At 47.5% G+C, this 12,135-nt stretch overlaps 2 pseudogenes; both read left to right on the top strand.

Moving 5' to 3' along the window:
* The first annotated feature begins 271 nt into the window (after positions 1-271).
* On the top strand, positions 272-742 carry LOC139230464 (histone H4-like; annotated as a pseudogene).
* A 10,395-nt stretch (positions 743-11,137) lies between these two features.
* LOC139230234 (histone H3-like) lies at positions 11,138-11,606 on the top strand (annotated as a pseudogene).
* Positions 11,607-12,135: the final 529 nt, after the last annotated feature.

Here is a 12,135-nt window from a genome sequence, read left to right on the forward strand (position 1 = left end):
CTTCTGGTTGCTGGAAGCCTTGAATATGAATTCCGAGGCTGTAAGGGTTTGTGCGAGCGCGGTGTATCGGTTCTATTGTCGAGAAAACAATTTGAAATTGGCGGTTGCAGAAAGGTGGAGGTGGAGCTGGAAGATCAGAGGCCACACTCTGCTCTGTCTCTCAATCTTGACTCTGTCTCCTCCCCTGCCGCGCTCTCTGTTTAATCTCTCACTCTGTCTCCTCCCCTTCCCGCCTCTCTCACTCTGTGCTTTCTCTGTCAGGCCGGGGCCGGCTCTATAAAAGGAGGAAGGAGCAGTTCATTTCTCATTCAACGACAGTTTCAGTGAAGCATCGTTATGTCTGGCCGTGGTAAAGGAGGCAAAGGACTGGGCAAAGGCGGAGCCGAGCGGCAGCGTAAAGTGCTCCGTGATAACATCCAGGGCATTACCCAACCCGCCATCCGCCGCCTGGCTCGCCGTGACGGTGTCAAGCGGATCTTGGGCCTGATCTACGAGAAGACCCGCGGGGTGTTGAAGGTTTTTCTGGAGAATGTGATCAGAGACACGGTCACCTACACCGAGCACGCCAAGCGCAAGACGGTCACTGACATGGATGTGGTGTACGCTCTGAAACGGCAGGGCCGCACTCTATGGATTCAGCGGCTGAACAACTCGACCCTTTCCATCCAACACAACACAGAGGCTCTTCTGAGAGCCACCCACTGCCCCAGAGAGAGAGAGCAGCGACCTGGGGATGGGAGTGTGGACAGTTTGGTTGGGAAATGATTTCAGCTATTTAATTAATGGGAAGAAAGACTTGGATTTATATAGCGCCTTACACAACCACCGGACGTCTCAAAGCCAATGAAGTACTTTTGGAGTGTAGTCGTTGTGGGAAAATGGGGATTATTAAATATTTTAGAACAATGTTTTAATATGAGAGATCAGAAATTCCGGGTGTCAGGGTCAAAATGAGCGGGCGGGGACACAGAGTCTCCTTTACCCAGACATTACAGTCTGCCCTCACAGATAATCCTGTCATGTTGTGAAGTTTCTGTGTGAGAACCGGTTACACGGGACGGCACTTGCCGGATCGATGCAGGAATTATAGTTTCTTTAAACTTTGTTCGTTGATACTCTGAAATTGGCGAGCTTTTTGAAATTGACTAACAATCAGTTTCATTTCAGCCAATCATGGCCCAGTAATCCCCGCCCTTCCTTTTCGCTCTCGGTGATTAGTTCAAACTTGATTGGGGCAGCCCGACCGCCAATCACAGTCCCGGGGCGGAGCCTCACAGACCCAACTCTTTTGATAGGAGACAAAATAAAACATTTAAATCAAGTACCCTCCAATCTGGGGGGCCACTCCAAACATTTTCCAATGCCCATTTTTGTAGTTTTTTTGTAGGTTTTTTTTGGGCATTAAAATCGTATATTTTACAAGTGCCCCCTATAAAAGGGGAGGGGGACACTACAAACACCGGCAATTAAAACAAATTAAACTTTAAAACATAAAATCAAATTAAAATTTGGTTGCCGGGGGTGATGATGCACTCCAGTCCCTCCGGCGCCCACCTCTCGCGAAAGGCCACGAGCGTACCGGTGGACACCGCGTGCTCCATCTCCAAGGACACCCTGGCCCGGATGTAGGTGCGGAAGAGAGGCAGGCAGTCAGGCTGAACGACCCCCTCGACCGCCCGCTGCCTGGACCGGCTGATGGCACCCTTGGCCGTGCCCAGGAGCAGTGCAACCAGAATTTCAGGAGCATCCCCTTTAAATAATAAAACAGGGGCTGCAACCTCGTGCATTCAATAAAAACATTGAACACGGACTCTTCCAGACCACAGAAATTGCAGGCGGCTTGGGAGCCCGTGAATCGGCTTAAAAATTTGTTGCACGGGACTGTTCCGTGCATCACTCTCCAGGCCAAGTCCCCGATGAATAGTGGGAGGTCTCCCGCATAGAGTGCCCTCCATCGGGGACCCCCACCTCCTCCGGACGGCAAGATGGTACGCCATGGCGTGTGCGGACGGCAGACGAGGATGGCAAAGTTGAGAGTGTGCAGGAGCAGCCCGTACAGGAAACCCCTCCGCGCAGAACTGAAAGGCATGGAGGGGATTTCCCCGAGGCGGCTCAAGTTGTGAGGTGCCAGCTCCCGAGGGAGGTTCCGGGGTTTGGCGCCTGTGGAAGAAAGAATCTATGAATCTATTGCTTATGGAAAAGGGAAGGGTTAAATTCTGTTTTTGCTATGCTTAAAGAAATAATAGGACTAGAAAAATAGCCACGCTTTTTAGCCTTGAAACTTACAGATGCAATTAAATGACCATCTGGTATTAAAAGGGAGTCTCCTGATATTCTGCTTATCAGACTGTGAACAGGGAGAAACTATGCAAGGACAGATAGAGTGTGTACCTCCCGAGACGACCTTTGTACTCGCGGGACTAATGAGTAAGATTCCTTTTCTATTTCTGTATTCAATTTCTGTATAAAGATAGGGACAATTTGCTTGTACAGGAGAGTTTTCTGCCTTGGTATGGTCCAAGCAGGCTCTCCGAGATATCTTGCTTTTTAAAATACAATTCTCTCGAAGTGCAATTCTGAAAGTCTCCGCCTGAGTTAATTTAAGCTAAATATTTCCTCGACAGATTCTGGCGTAGTCCGGCAGGATCTCTAAAAAACGAGATCCAAAAGAACTAAATTTAACTTTTAAAGAGAAAAGAGGAATTTTAAGGACCTTCCTAGCTGAAAGAAGGAAGGTGCCAAGGCCGTCCTAGCAAAAGGGGGACGGGCCACCGAGATCCCCTCGGGGGTGAGGCATAAGGTAGCTACTGCAAAGAAGTAAAATAACAAAAAGGCAAAAGGAGACCCCAAGCTGAGCAGAAAAGAGAACACCGGTGAGCGCTTTGTAAATTATTGTATATTTTGTAGGATTGTCCTAACTCATTTCAGAAAAGATCGCAAGACGTTGCACCCGGAAGAATGGGAAACGGCTCTAGTCGAGCAGGGCGCTCGCGCCCAGCTCCTAGAAAAGGAAAGAAGGACGACCTCTCAACTGAAAGAATGAAAGTACATCCTAAGACTGAGAAAAAAATCAGTAAGGTAGTAAAGCAACGAGAGAAGGTAGGAGATCCCATTGTGCCGCCCGGCTCGCCGGCGGACACTGTAATTAAAGAAACAGGAGATGACAGATACGCGGTAACGTTTAGTAGCGATTTGTACGGTTGGTCTGATGGGGATTGGCCATATGGAGGAAGTTTTAAATTGTCCTTAATTAAGGAATGGAGACAGACCACCAAAAATGGGGCGGGGGACCCCACTTGGGATAAAGATTATATGGAGAATTGTTTTAAAAAATGGACAGAGGTGGCAAAGAGGCACCAGCACCCTAAAAAGGAGAATCCCCCTCCCTCTTACAGCCCCCCGAGTGCCCCGGTTATGACCGCTTCCCTTGTCGGCTTATACCCCCGTCTTCCGACCACCAAGCCAGATGATTGGCAGGAGATTATAGAAATAGTGGCCGCTCAGCTGGATCAGGCCTCTAGGCGACGAGAAAATCCACAAAACCCACCAGGAAATCCACAAAACCCACTAGAAAATGAAAATGAGGAAGGAGGGGCAAGTGGAGGAGCTGAAGACGAAAACCCCAACCCTGACCCTGGAATGAATACCAGGAATACCATAAGACAGGCCGATTCCACCACTACCCCCACGACACAAGCCCCCCGTGTAATGATCGGAACAACGGCTGTCCTAAAGCCCTGGACACCGGGAGAAGCTCGGGATATGATATCAGCCGCCCCTAATCCTGTTAAGAAGCCAGTAGCCTTTCACAACTGGCTTGAGCAAACCTGTACCATTTATAACCCCCTCCCCGGAGATGTGAAATTATTACTGCAGGCAGCATATGGGTCCTCTTGGCAAGGGGTAAAAGATATGTTCCCTATACCCGCCGGCGAAAACGGAGATTGGCGGGAAAATAATGACATAGAAGGAAATGAGTCCCGGGAACATTGGTTGCAGCACCGGGGCAAGGATGCCATATTAAAGGGAGCTAAAAAGCATGGAGATATAGGGGAAGTCACCTGCTGCTTGCAGAAAGCAGAAGAATCGATGATAGATTTTGCAGGCAGATGGAAAAATAGTTGGGACGAGCATGCAGGAATACCAATGGATCAAAATGAACCTTTGGCAGTGCAAACCTTGTTAAATTGTATGTTGCCACAACAAGCAAGAACATACAAAATAAAGGTTTTGGACTGGCAAGGAAAAAGTTGGAAAGAGACAGTTACAGTACTGGCTAACATGGATAGAGAGGGACTATTTACCTATAAGGAAAATAAGGCTAAAACAGCAGGTCAGTGCTATCAGCAAAAGGGACGAGGACAGGCACAGAATAATAGAGGAGGGTTTGGGGAACGAGGACGAGGAAGAGGGAGGGGACAGTGGCCCCAACGAGACCGCTCTCAAGATGAGTGTAGAAATTGCGGAAGAAAAGGACATTGGGCTCGCGATTGCAGATGCCCCCCGAAACAGGGTGGAGGGTTAGAAGGGGATTTCCCCGGACCTCCACCTTCATTGGCCCATCAGTTTTCGTTCTCTAACCCCAACCCGCACCAATCAGCATAGGGATGCCCCGGAGGCTTAGTGGTACAGGCAGCAGCCTTCCGCTTATCGGCAGACATAGAAGAAAACCCTCTGGCAGTAGTAAAAGTAGGAGACACTTATGTGAAGTTCCTGGTGGATACCGGTGCTACTATGTCTTCTGTACCATCCTCTGTGGGATTACCTGTAAGCAACACCACCGTCTTAAGTATGGGTGTGGCCGGTATCCCCATGAAAGAATTTTTATCTGAACCTACCAAATTGATAATTGAAGGACAATCAGTTAATGATGAGACTTTGATAGTCTCTAAAACAACACCTCTCCCTTTATTGGGAAGACAGACTTTGTGCAAACTAGGAGCCACAATTTATTGCACAAAGGAAGGAATGTTCATGGAGCTCCCTCCAAATAAAATCCATCAGTTCTTTAATGGGATTAAAGAAGAGAAAAGGGAAGATAACAAAGAGAAGGCTGCCCTCTATTGTTGGCAATTGAATGGCAACTTCTATTCCCCCTTGATACATGAAGTTATACAAAACTTAAAAGCTAAATTTGACTCTAACACTGAAGAATTGATGTATATAATTTTGACAAGCTTTGAGGCAGTTCAGCTTCACTGTACAGCCTGGTACACTCGACAAAAAGCTGAAACTTACCAGTGTTTGGTACAATCCTTTTAAATAGAGAAGAAATAGTAGAAGCTACGCCCCGCATTTATTTTGGACCAGAAGGATTGAGGGTAGCCATCGATTTGACACCCTTACAGCAACAGCGGTTTAGAGAAGCGAACTCGACACCCCATCTGACATTGGCTGTAAAACCGCCAGCGAAACCTAAAGATATGGGTCCGATGATTGTAGGAATAGAAAAAGAAAAACAGCAACGAGGCTATCAACCTTGGGCAGTAATAAAATTGCAAAATGTTCAGATAGACTTTATCGCCCACAACAGGGGGATTCTCCAGTGGAAAGGTAAAAATCATGCCTCCACTTTTGAAAAACAGCAACCCCCGGAACAACCAAGCCCTAAGCTGCCAATGGCATTGAATCAAGTATCTCCTGAACTTTGGGCAAAGCATAAGAATCATGTTGGGCAAGTACATTCTGCAGTACCCCATCGGGTACAATTTGCAACAGCAGTACTAACCCAAGAACATGGTGGGGGAAATAGACCAGTTGCTTATTATTCGGTTTTACTGCCTCCAGTAGTAAGGGGAATGCCAGCATGTCTACGTGCTGTAGCTGCTACTGCGGTCATGGTGGAAAAGTCGGTACCTATTGTTTTGGATCATCCATGTACTGTCATTACAGCCCATGCTGTGTTATTACTTTTGAATTCAGCTGCCACACAACACTTTGCAACGTCTCGAAGAACAGGTTATGAAGTATTACTGCTGTCACACCCTAACTATACCTTTCGACATGCACCGGTAGTGAACCCAGCCACCTTTCTTCCTACTAAAGAAGTAGAGGATCCAGACCAGCATGATTGTCTGTTAACGGTGGAAGTAGCCACCTTACCAAGACCAGATTTGCTCACAGAGCCCATGGACAATCCTGATCTTATTCTCTATACGGATGGATCATCACATCGGCCGTCGGATGACTTGCTGTTGGCAGGCTATGCTATTGTAAATCCCCACGAAACTGTTGAAGCATTCGCCCTGCCTCCCGGAACCTCGGCTCAGGCTGCTGAATTGTTTGCCCTCACTAGAGCTTGTATAATAGCTAAAGATCATACTGCTAATATCTATACTGATTCTAGATATGCATTCGGTGTGGCCCATAATTTTGGACAACTGTGGAAAAACAGAGGCTTTATCACCTCTGGTGGAAAGCATATTAAGCACTCTCAACTGGTGCTTAATCTATTAGACGCCATTCAGTTGCCAAGTAAGGTAGCCGTTATCAAATGTGCAGCTCACACAACCGGTGAGGATGAAGTATCAGTAGGAAATAGGAGGGCTGATGAAGCAGCCAAACAGGCCGCTTCGGCACAGGCAGACTGCCTTCAAGCAGTCTCAGTTTCCCCTCCACAGGTACTTGACATCCAACAACTTAAAACAGCCCAACAACAAGTTACCATGCAGGAAGGAAGAACTTGGGAAAACCAGGGTTGTTTTCTAAAAAACGACATTTGGTATCACCCTGATGGGCGAACTGTTTGCCCTAGATCTCTATTTTTGCCCCTGTCTCGCCTAGCACACGGTCAGGCTCACATGGGCAAAGGAGGGATGATACATGCTATTAATGCACAGTGGTATGCACCAGGAATAACAGTAGTAATTGAGAAAGTTGCTAGAACATGCCAAATTTGTCAACAAAATAACAGAGGTAAAACACCTGCTGGATATGATCATCTACCCCAACCAAGTATGCCCTTTGAAAATTTGCAAATTGACTTTGTCCACATGCCTCCAGTATCAGGTCTTAAGTATCTATTAGTCATAGTAGATATGTTCACAAGGTGGGTAGAAGCTTACGCCACTAGGAAAGACGATGCCCGAACAGTAGTAAAAATTCTATTTAAAGAAATAGTACCAAGATATGGGATACCTATGGGAATCAACAGTGACAGGGGAACCCACTTCACCGGAAAAATAGTGCAAAACCTTGCAGAAGCGTTAGGGTTCCAGTGGAAGTTACATATACCATATCAGCCACAGTCCTCGGGAATGGTAGAAAGAGTAAATGGGATAATAAAATCTACCCTTACCAAGGTATGTCAGGAGACTGGACTGAAGTGGCCAGAAGCCTTACCATTAGTATTGTACACAATGAGAAACCAGAAAAACCGAAACACTGGTTTGACACCACATGAAGCCTTATTGGGAAGACCAATGCCTACTGGCGTAAAACCACCATTGGCAGATGAAAAAATAGCATTAATTTGGAATGATGAAAAATCACTAAAGTATGCTCAGGCCATGTGTGAAATAGCAAGAAGTCTGCATGAACAAATAAAGCAGACACAGGTGCCCCCGTCGGAAGGAAATATGCACCCTTTCAGGCCTGGAGACAAGTGTTAGTAAAAACATTAAATAAAGAATCCTTTTCTCCTAGGTGGAAAGGACCGTATCAGATCATTCTCACAACACGAACCGCTTTGAAGTTGGAAAAGCACCCGAACTGGGTGCATGCAACCCGCTGTAAATATTATTTCCCCGACGAATTACAGCCGAAGGAAAAGGCATTGAACCAGGACGTACTACGGTCGCCCGACTAAGAAAACAGCCATCTTCTCGCTGAAGAACTGTACCTGCTCTTGTATTAAATATTTGGACTTGAAAATATTGCCCAAAATTCACGGACGGTTGTCAGAGCTCATTTGTGTGCCAGTTTGGGCCTTTATTATTTGGGTCACTGTTACTATCGTGTGGACGTGTTGTTATTGTAATGACTTAATTCAAGAGTGGTATAGAAACAAACAAGAAAGGGAAGATGGGAAGGGACTCTTGGAAAAATTATAAATGGACTTTAGATATACTGATCATTTTAGCGACAGGGAACTCCCGGCAGGAGGAAGAAGTCCTAAAAGAAGGAAGAGTATGGAAGGGAAATATGGTATGGGAAAGAAGTAATAGTATGAGGCAGCAAGGCAATTTTATATGCCCAGTAGGCCAAAGTTGTAAGGTAGGGAATTTTACGGCATGATGTGAGGCATGTGGAATGAAGGAAGAAAGAGGGGAGTTCCAGTTTATATTGGGGAAAGGGTATCAGTTGTTCATAGAATACCAGGCCGATGTGTGGATGAAGTGTACCTGGAGCACAGGGAAAAACAAGAGATGGGGGTACATAGGAGGGCCGGACGAGAGAAAAGACTTCCTCCATTATTCATATACAAGTATGGTAGAAGGGCAGCGGATGTTGTGCATAAATAACACCCCGGTGAATGGAGGAGACCCATTTGTGGTAAAATGGTCAGTAAAAGAATCCGGGCACCCAGAAGACCGGGACCCGGGGCATCTAAAAAGGATACTGACCACTTGCATCCCAGTGGTAAGATCCCCAGGTGTATTAAATCTAACAATACGAATTAAATATCCTCCAAAGAAAGAAGATGGTTGCCACACAACCAGTGTTAAGGTATCTTTTGAAAAAGAAAGACCCCAAAGAAAGAAACGGGATGTATTAGAGACTGTGTTAGGTGGAGTGGGAGCAGGAATAGGAGCATTGAACTCCATGGATATCGAGACCCTACAAAATAAAATCCAGGCCGTCGGAGGACTGGTAGGGGAAGATATAAAAATCAGAAATGCCTGGGATGAAGGATTACAGCAATTACAGATATCAGCTTACGTCATAAATGAAATGACCTGGCAACAGAATGAAGGGATAGAGAAGGAAATAGAGAACCTGATGAAAGAACAACAGGGAGTAAACAAGTACACCCATTGCCTGTTTAAAGAAATGATCAGACAGCTATTAAGAGCCGAGTTAGAAAGGAAAATATTATCCTTCCATGCTAACACTTGGGAAAGGTTGCTGGAAATTAACAAAAGAGATAAGCTTCTTAATTTAACCATTAGCCCTCAAAAAAGATATACCAGTTGTAATTCAAAAGGATGTAATGTTACTGGAGAGATAGTAAGTATGACACGAAAATAAATTTGGTGTCAGTTCCAAGTAATGCCCCAGCTGTTTGGACAGAACTTCTGGTACCCAGAATTTAAAGGAGATTGGGTTGATGAGAAGAATATGACACATCACCAGAGGGGATGTGCTCGGTGGCCATTCGTAATGGTATGTCCCTATCAGACCGCCATATACGAACCATGCTCACTGCAGCACTCCATTGGAGTATGTAAATGGGAATTAAAGCTAACAAATGACACTGATATAACGGAAATAGAACAGAATTAGATCTGTGTGACAGGAAATAAACCTGTCTATCTGGATGGAATTTTGTATAAACCCCCTTTTGCTCAAGAAGAGAATATTGTGTTGATCTAAAAAATAAAAAGATTAACAAGGAGGGAATTGTGGAAGAAAGAATCTATGAATCTATGGTTTATGGAAAAGGGAAGGGTTAAATTCTGTTTTTGCTATGCTTAAAGAAATAATAGGACTAGAAAAATAGCCACGCTTTTTAGCCTTGAAACTTACAGATGCAATTAAATGACCATCTGGTATTAAAAGGGAGTCTCCTGATATTCTGCTTATCAGAATGTGAACAGGAAGAAACTATGCAAGGACAGATAGAGTGTGTACCTCCCGAGACGACCTTTGTACTCGCGAGATTAATGAATAAGATTCCTTTTCTATTTCTGTATTCAATTTCTGTATAAAGATAGGGACAATTTGCTTGTACAGGAGAGTTTTCTGCCTTGGTAAGGTCCAAGCAGGCTCTCCGAGATATCTCGCTTTTTAAAATACAATTCTCTTGAAGTGCAATTCTGAAAGTCTCCGCCTGAGTTAATTTAACCTAAATATTTCCTCGACAGCGCCGATGAGGAATTCCGTCCGGACAGGGGTCAGTTCGGACGGGATCTCCCGACGTGCTTGAGCCTCCTCGATGCACCTAACGGAGTCAGAGCCCAGAGCTGTTTTTAGCGACTCGATGGCATCGGCCGCGTGGCGGACGTCGGCCAAATTTAGGCACGCGCCAGCGTGTCTGGCGCCATCCAGCCCGCTCCTCCACCATCGAGCAGGTCCCTGACCCTGGTCACCTCACCAGCCACAGCCCTCTCGTCCGACTGCCACCTAAAACCTCGGTCATGGAGGAACGGATTCCCGAGCAGCGGCTCCTGCAGGACAGCCACCACTCCAGCTGGTGGAGAGCTGCGCTTGGTGGAGACTTTGTTCCAGACCCTGATGAGTTCCTTGTAAAAGACAGGCAGCTCCTGGACGGCGGTCCTGACGCCCCCCAAGCTCACAAACACGAGCTGCGTGTCGTAGTTGAGGCCGTGCTGCTGGCGGAAGAAATACGTCGCCAGCGCACGCCACCTAGGAGGGGGCTCGACGTAAAGGTATCTCTGCAGGGTCTGAAGACGGAAAGTCGCTAGCTTGGGTGCTGACGCACACCAACGACTGACCACCCTCCCTAAGCGGGAGACTCAAGACCGCGGCAGAGACCCAGTGCTTCCTGTTGTTCCAGAAGAAGTCCACCAGTTTCTTCTGTATCTTGGCGACAAACGCAGGGGGAGGGGTCAAAGTGACCAGCCGGTACCACAGCATAGTGGCCACCAGCTGGTTTATGACTAGCGCTCGACCCCTGTAGGACAGCACTCGGAGCAGTCCTGTCCAGCACCCAAGGCGAGCGGCGACCTTGGCCTCCAGCTCTTGCCAGTTCGCCGGCCAGGCTTCCTCGTCGGGGCTAAGGTAGACTCCCAGATAGAGGAGATGGGTCGTGCTCCAGGCAAAAGGCCTGAGCTCCTCCGGCAGGGAGTCCACCCGCCACTGACCCACCAGGAGTCCGGAACATTTCTCCCAGTTGATCCTGGCGGAGGATGCGGCCGAGTAAATCTCCTGGCACTCGCGCATCCTCCGCAGGTCAGGCCTCACAGATCCACTACCAGTCCTTGTGTCCCAGGTTGTGCTAATCTCCGTTAAGAAGATGGCCAGGACCAAGCAGACAGCGCGCAGATCGATCGGAGGGAAAGCTCCTCGCAAACAGCTGGTGACCAAAGCGGCCCGGAAGAGCGCTGCGGCCACGGGGGGAGTGAAGAAGCCTCATCGCTACAAACCCGGCACCGTGGCTCTGGGGGAGATCCGCCGCTACCAGAAAATCCACCGAGCTGCTGATCCGCAAGCTGCCCTTCCAGCGCCTGGCGAGGGAGATCGCTCAGGACTTCAAGATCGACCTGCGCCACCAGAGCTTGGCCGTCATGGCCCTGCAGGAGGCCAGCGAGGCTTATCTGCTGGGGCTGTTTGATGACACCAACCTGTGCGTTATCCACGCCAAACAAGTCACCATCTTGCCTAAAGATATCCAGCTGACCCGCCACATCCGCGGGGAACATGCCAAGACTCCCCCTGCCCGGGCTCGAAGCTTTAGCACCAAGTGCAACAACCGCTCTTTTTAGAGCCACCAAATCAGCAAAGCAAAGAGCTGCGACAGGCGCCAGGCAAAATGGCCTGTGCACACACCATGCCGGTCTTGTAAACATAGAAACATAGAAAATAGGTGCAGGAGCAGGCCATTCAGCCCTTCTAGCCTGCACCGCCATTCAACGAGTTCATGGCTGAACATGAAACTTCAGTACCCAAGCTGCCCAAGCGTAGTGTTATTGTAACTGGGGGTTTACACAGCGCAGGTTGTGAATATCTGACGGTGCTGGTTTGATCCAGGTTTAAATGTGAGTGAGATGCCCAGTATACCGACTGCACCCGCCCTACGTGGGTCAGTAACTATAAGTGAGAGATCTGATAGTGAATTGATCCACTGTACATACCGGGATAGATTCCAGAGAGAGACTGTCTCCAACAGTCATTTTGGTCCTACTTTCATTGGTGGGCTAAGCAGACTGTGATTGGTCATCGGAAAAGACCAATGAAATTCACCCCAGAGCGACCAATCACAAGTTCGCTCCCTGCATTCCTCCAGAAGGCAGA

This window comes from Pristiophorus japonicus, chromosome 19 (genome assembly GCF_044704955.1).
Source record: "Pristiophorus japonicus isolate sPriJap1 chromosome 19, sPriJap1.hap1, whole genome shotgun sequence".
Lineage (NCBI taxonomy): Eukaryota > Metazoa > Chordata > Chondrichthyes > Pristiophoridae > Pristiophorus > Pristiophorus japonicus.